Below are 16,828 nucleotides of genomic sequence, written 5' to 3' on the forward strand. Positions count from 1 at the left end.
ACATCAGATGGCCCCATCTTCCACGCTCCTGAGACCCCACATGCATTCACAGAGGGACCCAGGCTGGGGCTGTGCATGGCCTTGGTCCCTGGGGTAGTGGGAAGACAGCTGAGTGCTTGGCTGGCTGGGCAGGGCTCCTGTGAATCCTGCCCTTTCCTGTGTAGGGTCCACCCCAGCCTGACTCCCAACCCCCTACTCCTGTCTCCCAGGGAAGAGAGACTGGGTTTGAGATAAGGTGTTGATATTTTTCCTGTGTGACCCGGAAGAGAATGGACATGGAGTTTCAGGTGAGTTTCTGCTAAGTTCCCATGAGCAGAAAAAGAGCCAATGAGAGGAAGGGTCCTCTTTATTCAGATCCTTTCCAGGTGACCCCGGGTAGGCCATAGGCCCATTCACTTTCCCTGCAAGCCCCCACTTCCTGTGGTGATGGGAAGCCTTTGTCCTGACCCACTCAGAGCCCAAGACAGCCTGTCGGGGTCTCCAGATATTCAGCAGGGACCCCCATCCCTCCCTGTTCCTAGGCCTGTGTCTCCTCAGGACTCAGAACTGGTTCTTTGGCTCAGGCTCCATGTCCTTCCCCCATCCCCAGGGCTGGGGGCTTCGGGGACACTCCAACAACCCACAGGAGCAGCTCCCAGAGGAATCTAAGAAACCACATCTGCTTTGTGGTTGACCCAGCAGTAAATGTTTGTGTCATGGTTTAGCAATTCCTGCAAAAAAAAAAAAAAAAAAGGAGAAGAGGCCTTGACCCCTGTGGCTTTCTCAGAACAGAGTCTGGTGTCTTCCAGGCTCTGGGCCCATCCAGGGCTGCTCTGATGCTGAACCTGGCTGTGCTCAGGGAGTTCCTGTTCCCAGGCCCCTTCCTCATCTGCTCACCACCCCCTGTTCTGTTTGCAGTTTCCTGAATCTCAGAGCTCAGCCAGGTGTGGGTGGGGGCAGACCCTGGGTCCCCCTGGAGCCTGCAGGACCAGAACACCTGTGGCCCACACTCACCTCATAGATGGGAGCAGCTGTCCTGGGGTTGGGTAGCAGGGCCTGGGCAGGGGAGAGAGGGGATGTCAGGGGACAGAGAGGGAGAGACATGGAAGGTTCCTGTCTCTGATCGGCCAGGACTTACTTCTCTGGGTCTACTTCTGGTCATTTCCCCTCAGGAGTGACCAGCTCTGTCCTTGAGCTCAGCCTCCCAGTGTGGACACAGCACCCTGACCGCTGTCCTGGTTGGGCCCACCCTGCACCCTTGTTAATGTGGGCCCCTGACTGATGCTCCCAGTGTCCACTCTGCACCTGCTGCACTCCAGGGGTCTCCTCAGGTGACGGAGGGCCCCAGGGTGGGGTCAGCACAGGGCATGGGTGGTCCTGGCCCTGTAGGGAGGCCTGGATCTTGGCCGGAGGCACTCACTTTGACCTGACTGTTCTGGGGAAAGGTGGGTTTGTGCTATACTGTGGGGTTGATGGTCCCCCTGCCCTGAACCTGTACTGCTGGGACCCCAGTAGAAAGGGGCTGGGGAGGGGATGGGCTTATAGGGTAGGTAGAGTTGTTTGAGGGACCATGGCCTGGGGGACAGAAACAGGAGTCAGCAGCCGGGTGGGACGAGAGCCTGGGCCCCTCACGGAGGAGGGCATTGGGGTCCTGAACTCCCAGAGAGTCAGGGAGAAGGGGCATGTTACCAGGAGAGACCCTTCAGCCATTTTAGGGGCCAAGTGAGCAAGTGAGTTTGCAGAGGTGACCCATGACCAAGAGCCCACAGGTCAGGGCTGACCTGGCCAGTTGGGGTCCCCTGCAATGATATTTTATGAGACTCCTCCTTGAAGCCCCATGGAAAGGATCAGAGGACCTCAGAGGGTGACTGGCAGGAGTGGACACTGTGGGCCAGGCCTAGGGGTTCCCAGCCACACCCAGGCTGAAGGGACACTGGGGAGCTGCTCTCTAAAGTCATGCTGGCCACTGGCCCTAGGAGAGGTCAGGCTTATTTGTGAGGAGTACAAGATTAAAAGCCAAACTTTGGAGTTAGAACAGGGGATGAAGAGGGGACCCTATTTCCAAAGAGGGGCATGGAGATCTCCATTCTCCATTGGTTCTGTAGCAGGAGCTGAGCCAGGTGAGGGAATCGAAGACTTTACAAAGGCACATCTGTCCTGACCAGAGGGGAAGGACCCTCAGCCAGATGCTGGGCCAGGAGAACATTGACCCAGGGACGCAGGAAAGGAACTGAGGGCCCAGGGAAGGAACCAGATCATGGGGGTTTGCCTGAGAGGAAGGGTTAAGGCCCCAGAGGGAAAGCAGGGCCAGGCACATGTGCAGGACACTGAGGGGACCACAGGTGTCTTGGATTCTCCCAGAACTCAGTGTCCCTGCTGTGGCCAGACCCTGCACTCAGGGCCAGTGATGCTGAAATGGGACAACAGCCTTGTCTTCTCTCTCTACACCTTGGCAAGAGACATAAAGGACATTCCAGGACATGCCATCCTGGGGCCCAGGTTCTCTTGTCTCATAGCTCAGGGGCTGCGGGAACTGCATTAGCCATGGGGGCACTGACCCTACCCAGCCTGTCCAAGCTGTTACACCCTTCACCGTGTGACCATGGCCAGGACTCCCTCCTGGATCCTGAGCCTGCAAATCCCCCCTCTTGGTGGGTGGATTCAATAAACAGCAGGAGGTACCGGGTTACTGAGCACCCCCTCCCCCGCTCCCTTCCTCCAGGCAGCTGTGGCTTTGCTGTGTGAGGGAACTAGGACCACACTCAGAGGTGAGACCTTAACCGGGCCGAATTCACAGAGGAGGAAGCTGTTGAGGAAGCAGCCCCCGGTCAGCAGCTGGTGAGGGAGGAGCTGTGGAATGAGAGAGAAGGATCTCTTGGGGAGGGCTCAGAGAGCCTGGCCCTGAATACTGGGCGGGGGTCTCCTTCCTCCTGGCCCGGGGTCAGCCTGAGGGGTGGGAGGGAGGCCAGGGAAAAGCTGTAGTACCTTCCAGTCCTGACGAGGAGCAGGAAACATGCCAGGGTGGCCACTGGTGCCACCCCGACCAGAACCCTGGTCACGATGCCAGCGACGGCCCCCACAGGAAGGCCTGGGGCATTTTTTTCTGCAGAAAGGGGAAGGCAAAGGGGATGAAGCCCAAGTCTGTTCCAGGGGGAACCATGAGGGGCCTCGCAGGGCAGGGGCTTGTTCAGGGAGGAAGGAAATGCCACGGAGTTTGAGTGTGGTCTGTTGTGCTGTCCTCATAGCTGACTCCCTTGCTCTCCGTGGCTGCACCATTTTCTGTGTCTCAGGCTTGGAACACAGGGATGCACCGACTCCTACGTTCTCCCCCAGGGAGCCTGTACCTCGCCCTGCTCCTGTGCCTTTAAATCCCTTCTTCCTCTCACTTCACGCCTCTTCCCGCTTTTTTCTTTTTCTTTTCTTTTCTTTTTTTTTTTTTTTTTGAGACGGAGTCTCGTTCTACCGCCAGGCTGGAGTGCCGTTGTGTGATCTCGGCTCACTGCAACCTCCACCTCCCAGGTTAAAGCGATTCTTCTGCCTCAGCCTCCTGAGTAACTGGGATTACAGGCGTGCGCCACCACCCCCAGCTAATTTTTTGTATTTTAAGCAGATACAGGGTTTCACCATGTTGGCCAGGATGGTCTCGATCTCTTGACCTCTTGATCCACCCACCTCGGCCTCCTAAAGTGCTAAGATTACAGGTGTGAGCCACCGCACCTGGCCTTTTCTTTTGTTTTTTTAGACGGAGTCTCATCCAGGCTGGAGTAGAGTGGCACGATCTCGGCTCACTGCAACCTCCATCTCCCAAGTTCAGACGGTTCTCCTGTCTCAGCCTCCCTTGTAACTGGGATTACAGGAGTGTGCCATCATGCCAGGCTAATTTTTGTATTTTTAGTAGAGATGGAGTTTCACCATGTTGGCCAGGCTGGTCTCGAACTCCTGACCTCAGGCGATCCATCTGCCTCAGCCTCCCAAAGTGCTGAGATTACAGGCGTGAGCCACAGCACCCAGTCTTCTCTCTGTTTCTTCTTTTCCATTCCATGATTGTCATACAGAGCTAGTCCTCGCTGTCAACTCAATGCTGATGAGCGGGGATGATGCTCTTTGACTGTTTTCAGGGGTCTTCCATGTGCCAGGCACAGTGGGCACCAACCTACCTACAGCTCATCTCATCCTCCTATCACCTTGAAGGAGAGGGGGCATCTCCGCCATCTGCAGAGTTAGAATCTGAGACTTACAGTGCCTCAGTAAGTCAAGGAAGGTCACAGAACTTGTACATGATACAACCAAATTTTAACCAAGGTCTCCTTGACTTAGCTGATAACAAAGTTCATAAAAATAATAATACTAGTTGATAGCACTGATTGAGCCCTGGCTCTGTGCACTACCCTGTTAAGGGCTTTAATTACATCAATCTTCGAATAAACATCCTCACAACCATCCTGAGATCCAAGTGTTTGTTAAAATTCTACAGGTGAGGAAACTGAGGCCTAGGATGTTGAGTGTCTTGCTCAAGGTCAAACACCTGGTATATTCCCGGCACTGACTGTCAGGCCTCTGAGCCCAAGCTAAGCCATCATAACCTGTGACCTGCACGTATACATCCAGATGGCCTGGAGCAACTGAAGAACCACAAAAGAAATGAAACAGCCAATTCCTGCCTTAACTGATGACAGTCCATCATTGTGATTTGTTCCTGCCGCACCCTAACTAATCAATTGACCTGTGACATTCCCCCCGGACAATGAGTGTCATGATCTGTCTACCGTGCACCGTGTGACCCGCCCCCTGCCCACAAGAGATAACTACCTTTAACTGTAGTTTTCCACTACCTACCCAAATCCTGTAAAACTGCCACACCCCCATCTCCCTTTGCTGACTCCTTTTTCAGATTCAGCCCACTTGCACCCAAGTGAATAAAGAGCCTCATTGCTCACACAAAGCCTGTTTGGTGGTCTCTTCACACAGACATACATAACACTGACCCTAATAGTTGACACAAGGGATTTAGTTCCAGGTAAAAACTGGTGAATTCTCCTTTTGTTCCTCACTCCTCAGATCAGAATCTCCCCTTCTGCACTGTGGATGCCCAAGATGAAGGGAGATGAATCCATGACTGGTCTCAGGTCTGCAGATGCCTAATAACAAGCAGCCTCACACAACCCCGGTGGAGGAGAGGAGGGGACTGTGGCTGCAGGCATACCTCGCACGACTCTAATCTGCCACCTATGGACTGTGTTGTTACAGGATTTATTAGGAAATTATTTTAGGGAGATAGAGAGGAAAGGGGGTCCTTGGGAAGTTTTTCTTTTTCTTTTTTTGAGATGGAGTCTTGCTCTGTTGCCCAGGCTGGAGTGCAGTGGCGTGGTCTCGGCTCACTGTAACCTCCGCCTCCCAGGTTCAAGCAATTCTCCTGCCTCAGCCTCCCCAGTAGCTGGGATTACAGGCACGCACCACCATGCCAGGCTAATTTTTGTATATTTAGTAGAGACGGAGTTTCGCCATGTTGCCCAGGCTGGCCTCCAACTCCTGACCTCAGGTGATCCACCCACCTCAGCCTCCCAGAGTGCTGAGATTACAGGCATGAGCCACTGCCCGGCCAGTTTTTGTTTCTTTTAAAGCAATTCCAGAAATGTTTCTTGTCTAGCAGAAAAGCCCCAGCTCTTAGAGCCTGGCTGGCAAGCTTTGATATACAAATGAAGGCCATTAGAAACTGGGTCCACCCAAACATGGGGATTCCTGCCCTCTTCTTGCGGTTGCTCCTATATGTGCCTGGCAACATGGTCGCCCCCACATATCCCCACGTGTGTAGAACCATCAAGCCTCCCTGCATTTGCATATTAAAAGGCCAGGGTGGGAGGGCCAGTTTCTTCTTGGGCTATGTGAATGACATGGCTAGTCAAACCAATCCCCTGAGCCCTACGCAAATCAGACACCACCTCCTCCGGCCTCCTCATGTAACTGGCTGTTTTCTGCTGCACTTAGGGTTTCCTCTCTTTGGTTGGAACCCCCCTCCGTCTGTCCCTGTATGGGAGAGCTTTTTTCTTCTTTTTTGCCTATTAAACTCTTTGCTCCACATGTGTCTGTGTTGTTTTATCTAAATTGGCACAAGACCGAGGATCCTGGTATTGCTCTAGTCATCAGAGCCATATCAGTGTGACCCTAGTCAGTGACTGTCTTCCTGTGCCTCAGTTTCCTTTCAAGAAATAAGATAAATGCTATTTGGCTACAAGGTTGTTTATGAATTAACTTCAAAATGTTTACAATTACTTGATCTCAGCTCTGCACAGAGCAGCTGCCCAGATGAACAGCATGTATGTATTTGAAATGCTTGTTCCCAGGTGCTGTAAAGAAATAGCACTTGAACATAAATTTAATTTTCTCAGCAAGGCCATTTTTGTATTTTCTGCAGAAAGGGTACACTTGCCGACAGTTTTGCGATGAGAGTACACCGAACAAAGGAGACAGGGTCATTTATAATCTGACGTGTCTACCTTACTGCTGTGTCTGGTTTCCATTGGCTGGAACAGGACCTCACATTCTGTATTTGTCCCGATTGGCTAGTAAGTTAGAACTTTTTAAAAGAGGCAGAGGCAGAGGAGAACAAAGGAAGGAGGAAGTAACTTGTGGAATGTGGAGAAAGGTAAAAACATCTTCAAATAAGGAAGAGGAACAGGCTATGACCTAATGCTTGCTTGGACCAGTATAAGCATGCCAGGGCAAATATTTAGGCTAAATTGTGGGAGCTAAGAACATAAAATACATTGATTTTTGTTTAATTACGGCTAGCAGATATTTAAGAATGTTAGCACATGTCTTCGAGTAAATTTTGCTTCTAAGAGAAGTTGCTATTTATTCCTAATTAGACAGGGAGGAAAGTCTTTGAAGAGGAACCTCTACTTTACTTTTTACATATTCTTATTTGTCTCTAAGAGAAAGGGCCCTGGGCCTGATTTCAGGTGGAGAAGGAGCTGCTGGGAGCATCCTTTCTTCTTTGTTCCTCCCCCTAGGAACACCGAACTTCCAATGGAGTCACCTAAGTCCCCCAGGGCAATGGGCTCATGCCCTAGTAATCTTGTCCATTTGTACTCTACATGCTGAGTCTCAGGTGAAGGTTGAGGCTCTGTCCTTGCCCAGATGAAGGCCTGGGGGCTGAGCCCCAGCTAGTGACCAGCTCCAGGAGCCACTGCCCTTGGACAGCTGGTAAATTGTTGCTCCCAGTCAGCCCTGCCCAGGAGGCAACAACCCAGCTCTGGCATAGGCACCTCAGGGCTCCACAGGATTCCATAGACCCCTCAGGCCAGACCCTGACTTAGTTCTCCAGGGTCTTCTCAAGGTCATGTCCATAGGGAGGGCACGGGGTGCTTGGCTGAGACTGACCTCCCCCTGCTAAGTACCCCCCATCAGACTGTCCTTCCTCTGCAGTGAATGTCTGCAGGGTCTGGATACGGGAAAGGAATTCTGATCTGTTGAAGTTTGTCTACCCTGTATGTGTCCTGCAGTAAAAGTTCAAACCCCAACATGGGGCGTAATACAGAAGGGGACACAGACACAGCCCAGCCCTGACAATCCCATGTATGTGAAGTAGAACTGACCCCCAACAGTCAGAGGCTGTGGGAGAATCACTCACAGTATACATGGAACTGGCCAGATACTTCTTCTTTCTCAGGGTTTATCTTTATGGCATGTAGGGTGTAGAATCCTGTGTCCTGGGTGACATTCTGGATCAGCAGGGATGCACTGGGGTATATTGTCTCTTGAATGCTGTGTGCAGGCCCTGGGGGTAGTTATTAGAGTTTCTGTTACATTTCCTGTAATACGGTGGTTGGTCTCCACCCTTTCCCCTTTGTACCAGTTGTAGCCAATAAGATCCTGGAGCAGATTGTGAGTGAGTAGAAGAACCTCCTTCCCCTCTGCGGCATTGGATGGCATGGCTTCAATAGTGAGCCTGGCAGTAGTGGGTGGGTTCCAGAAAGTTAAAACTGAGGCTAAGGTGGGAGAGAGATCATCAGTCAATATTGGGACCTATGTATTTTGATGGAAAGATGGGGCCCTGGGTTCTGAGGAGGTCTCTTCACCCCCTAGCCCTGGAGAGAGAGAGAGAGAGAGAGAGAGAGAGAGAGAGAGAGAGCATGTGCACGTGCACGCGTGGGTCCTGCTGAGTCAAGGTCAGCAGCATAACCCCCATTCCCTCAGCACCTCTGACCTTGGCATTTCCCAGTTTGAGAAGTACCTCTTCCCCAGGAGTCTTCCCCAGGAGTCCCCAGGAGTCCCCGGGAGTCTGCACAAGCCCCCACCCCTTATTGCCCTCAGATCCTGCTCACATCAGGACATCCTTGGGAGACCCTTCCCCTTACACCTCCTCTAGAGACCCTTGCTCTTCTCTTTCTGACCTTTTCCAGCTCTGTTCCTTCCAGGGCTCTTGTCAGCACCTGACCTCACATTCTAGATCTCTTTGGGTGTCTGTCTTCCTCCCCATGAGAGTGTGAGCTCCGTGAGGGTGGGGACTTGTGTGATGTTGGTTGCACCCCAGTGCCTGGGACAGGCTGCAGACACCTGTGGATGAGTTCATGAATGTTCCCAGGGCCCTCCATGGCCTGGGGTTTATTTGACAATTTCTGAGATTTGTGGGTAAGGACAGTGTTTAGTGGCCCTGGTTCTGTTTTTTTCTGGAGTGTTACCCTGACATAACATTTTATTGTCATCAGTTTTCAGAATTTATTAATCAGTGATGATTCACTTGCAGTATGTTAACAGTGGAGATTGTTTCTCCATTAACAACTTCAGATCGTTGAGATTTTCCTGGTGTGACCCCTGTCCCTCTCTGGTGTCCTCTCCTCTGAGGCTCCAACAGAAGCCCTCTGTCCCCCCTCAGAGTCCCATCCTCCCCAGGAGATCCCAGTCAGTCTCTATGCTCCCTCCTCCTACCCACTCCCAAGGAGTCCTCCCCTCACCTGTGAGAAGGAGCCCCTGCCAGGGGATGCGCCCTCTGCAGGGAGGGCTGAGGGAAGAGCTTGAGCTCCAGGAATGCTCTTGTCAGGGCTGCTGTGACTGTCGGCTCTGCTGTCCTTCCTCCCTGTGTGCCGAGCCTCCTCCCAGGGCAGGAGCACTTCCCAGGGTCATGGGTAGGGGTGGGCTTTGCCCAGGAAGCCTCTCTGCCCCTCCCCTCTCAGTCCTGCCTTCTTGTCCATTCTTCTTTTTTCCTTTCTGTCTTCATTTAAATTCCCCAGACTATGTTTTGAGAAGCAAGGTTTATTTGGACCCCTGTCCCTTAACAGGACAACCCACCCTCCCTAGCACTGATCTCTGCTGTGTCTTGGCCTTGGGTCTGTCAACACCACACAGAGAGTCCCTGGGGTCCCCGAACATGGTTTATTTTCTCTATGACAAAGAAACCCCTTGGTGTATTCAGGGTCTTCTTAGTGTTCTTAAATGTCTGGGAAGGTTGGATTTCCTCCCAGCAAGGAGGTCACAAAGATGTCTGGGGTCCTAGAAATGGACACATCTAGGGCTAAAGCCCAGGTCTAAGATTCTTACTTGTTCTTTCTGCAGTGCTATGTGACCCTAATTTCCTGGAAGTAACTGAGAATGAAGCTGCACATTGCTGTAGTATTATGTCATCCAGACCACAGACATTTCTAGATCGCCTTTATGATTTTCTCTACAGCTTGTACCACATTTATTATTTACTTAATACTATTTTTCTTTTTTTGAGACGGGATTTTGCTCTTGTTGCCCAGGCTGGAGTGCAATGGTGCGACCTGAGCTCAACGCGCAACATCTGCCTCTGCCTCCCAGGTTCAAGCGATTCTTCTGCCTCAGCCTCCCGAGTAGCTGGGATTACAGGCATGCAACACCATACCCAGCTAATTTTTTGTATTTTTAGTAGAGATGGGGTTTCACTATGTTGGCCAGGCTGGTCTTGAACTCCTGACTTCATGTGATCTGCCCGCCTTGGCCTCCCAGAGTGCTGGGATTACCGGCATGAGCCACCGTGGCCAGCCCATACTATTTTTTTCTAAATAAATTTAGTTTACAAAACATCTTTGTTCTATCAGGGCATGGTGGCTCACACCTGTGATCCCAGCTACTCGAGTGGCTGAGGTGGGAGGATGGCTTGAGGCCAGGAGTTGGAGGCAAAACATCCTTGTCTTATGCAATACTGTCCATGAAATTACGGATTTGTTGTGTGCTTAAATGTTTTTCTAACATGCATTAAAATAAACACATGAGTATTAAAATTAAAAAACAGCTTATTTAACTTTCACCTAAAATCAGTTTTGGGAAACGCTGATACAGTGGCATAAGCGTGCACTTTATATCCAGATAGACCTGGGGTCAATTACTGGCTCCATCACTTAACTATGTCAACTGGGACACGTCACTTGGCTTCTGTGATCCTTGATTCCCTGATTTGTAAAAGGAGGATGGTAAAATCCACCTTGCAGAGTTATTGGGAATAAGTGAGCTGCTGTGGGAGCCCCGTGCCCAGGCAGGTGTTCAGTACTTCATGGTTATCATTGTGGTTATTGCTGTGAAATTCTGGTTATTTTCCAGAGAGAGTGTCTATGCTGAAATATTGGGTTTGTAGCTTTCTGCTGACGTGCATGTGTGATAAGTTACTTTTTCGCTCGTTAGGACTTGTGGTGCATCTGTCATTATTTTCATGTCACAGTTTTACTATCTATTTGCTCTGCGATTTTGGTCAAGTTGTCTAACTTTTCTGTGCCTCTTTTACCTAATTTGTAAAACGTGGGTAACAGTAAACTAGTGTGAGTGTGTATTTCCCAGATCTGACCACTAGAGGGCACAGAAGCACCAGCACCTTCTAACCGTGGGCCTATCAGTGCCGATGGTCTGCAAACATCATTCTCCCATGAAAGGAACCAGGGCTCCCTGGAGAAATAGCTGATTCCAGGGCTGGGTCTGGAAAGCATAGAGGAACCTGGAGCTTCTTGTGGGGCCAGAAAGTAAGGAACTACACGAAAAATGGTGGGGATGTGTCGAAAGGTCACAGATTTCCGAGGAGCTCTCAATGGTGAATTTTGGGACGATATGAACAACATAATAAATAATGATAGTAATGGATTCCAGTTCATAAATACCCATGAATCCATGCTGATATAAATAAATAATTGAATAAATTAAATAAATGAGGGAGCAGAAATAGCTTTTTCCTGTAGCAGAATTCCAGTTAATAAATGTAGAAGGAGTGGTGGAAATAGAAAATCACTATTTGGCTCACAACACAGTAATTGTTATTTGTAGGCAAGGATCATCATGGAATATGAAGGGGCCTGGAATGAGGCAGGAGTGAGAACAGGTGGCGTGATTTTGTTTCCCTGAGAGGAGGGAAGAGGCAAGCCATGAATCAAAGCCCTTTGATTTTTGTTTGACAATTCTTCTGTCTGTGTTTTCAAATTATCCCAGCCTGTTGCCTTGTCACAGAGTTGGTTGTGGGCTTTGCTGCTGCAGGGGTTATAAAGCACCTGCAGGGGCCAGGGATTGTGCTAGGCAGTGGAGCCTGTGTGTGAAATGAAGGGTCAGGCAGGGCCTAAGCATGGTCTGATGCAAACCACTGATGTGACTTCTTTCTGGAAAATTCTAAAAATAATCTCTGCCTTCAGGAGGCTCAAGTCTAATGAGGGAGATGACATCCACTTTATAAAGCCTAGAGATATGAGTGCAGTCATCTCTCAAAGTGGCAGAAGTGCACGGGGGACTCTGAGTTGGGTGGAACTTGAGCTGGCCTCACAGGGCGGGGTAGGATTTGGGTTGGTGGAGGGCAGAGAGAATGGCTGTGTGGAGCAGGGGTGTGTTGTAGGAGAGGCACTCTTTGGAGCTTTTTGTATAGAGATCATTGAGGATAGGGGCTGTTTGTGTTCATTTTTGTATTCCCTGAACTCATAGAGCCTGGCACTTTGGGAGTATTCTATAATTGACTGTTGAATGGAATGATCGTTTTGTAACCTGTTAACTGGGCCTGATGTGTTAGAAAATATGCAAAAGTGCAGCCTGTGTCTTAGAAAATGTGAAAGTGCAGCCTATGAGCAGAAAGAAAGTCTTACTGAAAAACAATCCCACGTACACATGGAGCCTGGTGCGGCCGCTTTACTTAAATGCTGCTGAGTTCTGTGTCAGTCCACACCGAGGCCACTTCAGGGGCCGGGAGCTCCTTCTCAGACCTTCCTCTGGGTCCCTCAATCTCTTTATCCCCTGTTCTCCCAGGTCCTGCTCCCTGTCAGTTCACTCCATCTGGTTTCCCCTCCATGCACTTGGGGTGGGTGTCACATCCTGTGTCTCATCACGGGGGGCTTTGGGTCCCTCAGGTCCATTGATTAAAACACCTCTAAAACAAATGGACTTTCCTCTTGTTAACATGACAGCTTCTTATAATGCATTTCAAGATCATTATTTGTGTCAAGAGTCTCTCTGATGTACAGAGGCCCTCCCTCCTCCAGGAAGGAGGTCAGGGGAATTTGGGAGAAAACACCGCCCTGCCTGGGTTACTTATTTCCCTATTCTACAGTGTACTTGGTAGACATTCAAAAATATATGTTGACCTTTTCCATGATCCACATGGCTCTCATAGAGTCATTTATTCACACACACATTCAGTGAGGCTTTGAGCGCCTAATGTGTGCCTGGTATTTGCTAGATGGTGGATGCTGAGATCAGGTGTGCTGCTGTCTCTGAGGAGCTCTCACTATACCCCTGGACCTAGGGTGATCGAGTCCACCTGCCCCACTTTACAGATGTGGAAGTTAAGGTGCAGGCAATTCATAGGACTAGTTCAATGTTACAAGGTCCCTAGCCTCAAAGTTACAGGAGTAAAGCAAGTTTCCTGACTTGCTGGATTTTCTGTTAGTGTGCAGCCACCTGGCTGCTGCAGGTGCAGACATGGTGAGCTCCAATGGGAGAGAGAGGATGTTCAGAATGAAGTGGGAGCCCTGAGCACCCTGGATTAACCAGGAGGACATGCCAGGTCCAGCTGTGACTGCACAAAGGACCATTGGGAACATTTGCATTCTCTTTTTCACTTTGAACTTGAAATGAGGAAAACTGATCCCAGAAAACCAAGAGTGGAAGGTATTTCACAGGACATTGGTGAGATGGATCAGAAAATCCTGTGTTGATGTCTGTCATGGTGTTTGTCACTGAACAGTAATGGTCTGACTTTAAGTGGGTTCCATCCATAGCCTGGAGCTCTGTGAGGCAGGGACCAGGTGTGATTCACCTTTGTCTCTCCAGTGACAGTACACAGCAGGCTCCGATAAGTTTTTTTTTTTTTTTTTTTGAGACAGAGTCTCGCTCTGTCGCCCAGGCTGGAGTGCAGTGGTATGATCTCGGCTCACTGAAAGCTCTGCCTCCAGGTTTCATGCCATTCTCCTGCCTCAGCCGCCCGAGTAGCTGGGACTACAGGCGCCCGCCCCTACGCCTGGCTAATTTTATTGTATTTTTTTAGTAGAGATGGGGTTTCACCATGTTAGCCAGGATGGTCTCGATCTCCTGACCTCATGATCTGCCCACCTCAGCCTCCCAAAGTGCTGGGATTACAGGTGTGAGTCACCACACCCAGACCTCCGATAAATATTTCTTACAAAATAAAACAGAATAAAAAGTAGACACCTACACAGGTGTAGGATGACTGAGCAGCAGCAGAAGCAGGAAAAGTCAGCGTCCCCAGATCAGCTGATGTGGCATTTGGCTTCTAGATAGGGGTGAGGTGCCAGGACAGGGATGGGGGTCCTGTGGCTCTGCTGCTTTGGGGAACACCCCTAGGATTTGGAGTGTCTGCTGTGGTCGCTGCACTTCACTTAACCATGGGAAAGTGACCAGAGGGTGTGGGGCTTCAGGTGACACTATATGGGAAATGGCCGAGGGAAGATGGGGTGGGTGATGCATGGGGTAGTTTACCCATATTTGAAGGTCAGTTGTATGAAAAGATGTTAAACTTATTTCAGCCTATAGGGAGAAAGATGAGGATTGGTGAGTGTGAATCAGACACATTTTGACTCAAGATGAAAAAGAACTGTTACAGTAAAGGAAGTTTCCTTGGAAAATTACAAGTTTACTGGCAGAATTCAAGCCAGGGCTGGGTGTCTGAAAATACCTCTCAGAATGATTTTTAAGGTAACAAGGGCAGAGCTTGGCTAGGAATGTGGTTTTCCACTGATATATCACATATTAAAAAAATGTCCTTTGCAATGGGACATTGCTCAGTGATGCAGGCTGAGCTCTCTATGACAGTTACTTTCAGTCATGTGGGCAGCTGTGATTCTCTTCTCCAGTCTGTGACTTGGACTTCACCAACTACCTCTGCTCCTGCCCCTGCCAGCCCTATCCTCTCTACCCCAGGAGTTAGGTGCATTAACTGATGATGGCCACAAGGTGGCAGTGCTGCTTTTTTTTCTTTTTCTGAGCTGGGGGTCTCACTCTGTTGCCCAGGCTGGAGTGCGGTGGTGGCATCTCGGCTCACTGCGACCTCCACCTCCCGGGTTCAAGCGATTCTCCTGCCTTAGCCTCCCGAGTAGCCGAGTAGCTGGGATTACAGGTGCATGCCACAACACCCAGGTAATTTTTTTGTGTTTTTAGTAGAGACAGGGTTTCACCATGTTAGCCAGGATGATCTTGATCTCCTGACTTTGTGATCCGCCCTCCTCGGCCTTCCAAAGTGCTGGGATTACAGATGTGAGCCACCGCGCCCGGCCCTCTCTGGTGTTTTCTAAAACCTCTACCTGAATGTGGGCAAGCCTAAGAGGCTTTTAGGATTAAGAAAAGGTCACGAATGAGGTGAAAGGTAAACTTCATTATTATTTTTCTCTTGTGAGGTGACATAGTTGAGGGTGAAATAGTTGCGTTTTAGAACTGGAAGACACTGGAGAGAAGTGCTTCACAAATCTTAATGTGTTCATGGATCACCTGAAGATCTTGACTCAATACAGATTCTGATTCTTTTGGTGGGGCCTGAGATTCTCAATTTCTAAGGCGCTTTTGGATGATGTCATTGCTGCTGGTTGGTGGACCACATTTTGAGTAGCAAGGCTTGAGGGTCATTTAGAGATTAATTCTCATTCCATGTGATTTATGGCTGAAGAGAGACCAAACTACAGAGAGAGAATATAACTTGCCTTCCATAGCCATGCCCTCACTGCATGACTTTTTGCATTTAAACCCAGGGCTTCAGCTTCTGCGTCCAATTCTCGTTTCACGCATCACGTGCCCCCTACACTGTTGTTGGTGCCATCTCTTTACCTTAGGAACCCAGAACCCCGTTTCCACCACCCGCTGATCTTGGCTCCAGGTTTCACTTTGACTGGGTCTGCCCTTACTCAAAACCTTGAGGGGCTCTTCTATAATCACAAGATCAAGTTTGAACCTCTGTGTCTACTACTGTTCATGCCTCTACAACATGTGATTCCCCCTTTAGCAAGCTTACATAACTTCCCTGTTTTTTTAACTGACTCTTTCTGCTCTAGCTCTCCCTGCTCCTTCTGTTCCCTACACATACTTCGTTCAGGTCTGTGGTAGTGGTGGTTACATGGTCTCTGGTGTTAGACTCACCGAGTTTCTAATCCCATATCCACCACCGACCTTGGCAAGTTACTTCCCCTTTCTGAGGATCCTCCTCTGAAATAATTTCATGTATTGATTGACAGAGTAAATAAAATAACATCTGCAAGCCCACTCTCATTCCTCGGATGCTCTTTACAACTAGCATCTACACAGGGTGGGGAACATCACACACTGGGGCCTGTCGTGGGGTGGAGGGAGGGGGGAGGGATAGCACTAGGAGACATACCTAATGTAAATGACGAGTAAATGGGGTGCAGCACACCAACATGGCACATGTATGCATATGTAACAAACCTGCACATTGTGCACATGTACCCTGGAACTTAAAGTATAATTAAAAAAAAAAAAACCAAAACCAAAAAAAACTAGCATCTATAGTGGTGCCTGACACCTGGTTCCCTGGCTTATGTTTCTCCATGTCTCTGCTTTCCTAAGGCTGAACCATTCAAGGCCTAACCTGAACCGTCTCTTTTGTGAGCATTTCTTTCTTTTTTCTTTTTTGTTTTGTTCTGAGACGGAGTCTCACTCTGTTGCCCAGGCTGGAGTGCAGTGGCGCAATCTTGGCTCACTGTAACCTCTGCCTCCCAGGTTCAAGCAATTCTCCTGCCTCAGCCTCCCGAGTAGCTGGGATTACAGGTGCATGCCACCATGCCCAGCTAATTTTTTTTTTTTTTTTGTATTTTAGTAGAGATGGGGTTTCACCATGTTGGTCAGGATGGTCTCGAACTCCTGACCTCAAGTGATCCGCCCGCCTTGGCCTCCAAAAGTGTTAGGACTACAGGCATGAGCCACTACGCCCGGCCTTATGAGCATTTCTGACCCAATTGATCCCACCCTTCTATAAATTGTTTCACCCATGTATTGGCATTTAATTATGTCCCAGTGAGACCCCACAGGGAGGCTGGAAGGGTATTGGCTGTGTGAGAATTGAAGGTGAATTGAGTGAGCTCCTTTCTTACTACCCTCTGAGTGTTAGAGCTGCCGTCTCTTTTTTTTTCAGCTATTGCCAGCAGCAGTTCCTCCTGCACCAGCTGCACCAGACCCTGGGCAGGCATGTGAATACCTTAGGGATTGTTCCTGTCAGGGTCCTTCCTGCCTCTGGGTTTTGGTGAAATTGGCGTTTTCTTTTACATCTTATCAGATGGCCTCTCTGAGGAGGTTATTGATGATATCCCTTTATGGAAACCCTAAGATAATAACTCTAAGGAAGTTGAGCACAGTGTTTTCTAACTTAAACAGCTTGGTGGCAGGAGATGTGTACACTTTCCTATTT

At 49.5% G+C, this 16,828-nt stretch overlaps 1 protein-coding gene and 1 pseudogene across 1 annotated transcript in view; one reads left to right on the plus strand and one right to left on the minus strand.

Annotated features, from left to right (window-relative positions):
• LOC103888610 (CEA cell adhesion molecule 6) overlaps positions 1-16,828 on the plus strand; it is a 913,736-nt gene that overhangs the window by 805,215 nt on the left and 91,693 nt on the right. The window lies entirely within an intron of this gene.
• On the minus strand, positions 995-11,096 carry LOC103888617 (carcinoembryonic antigen-related cell adhesion molecule 3-like; annotated as a pseudogene).

This window comes from Pongo abelii, chromosome 20, assembly GCF_028885655.2.
Source record: "Pongo abelii isolate AG06213 chromosome 20, NHGRI_mPonAbe1-v2.0_pri, whole genome shotgun sequence".
NCBI lineage: Eukaryota > Metazoa > Chordata > Mammalia > Primates > Hominidae > Pongo > Pongo abelii.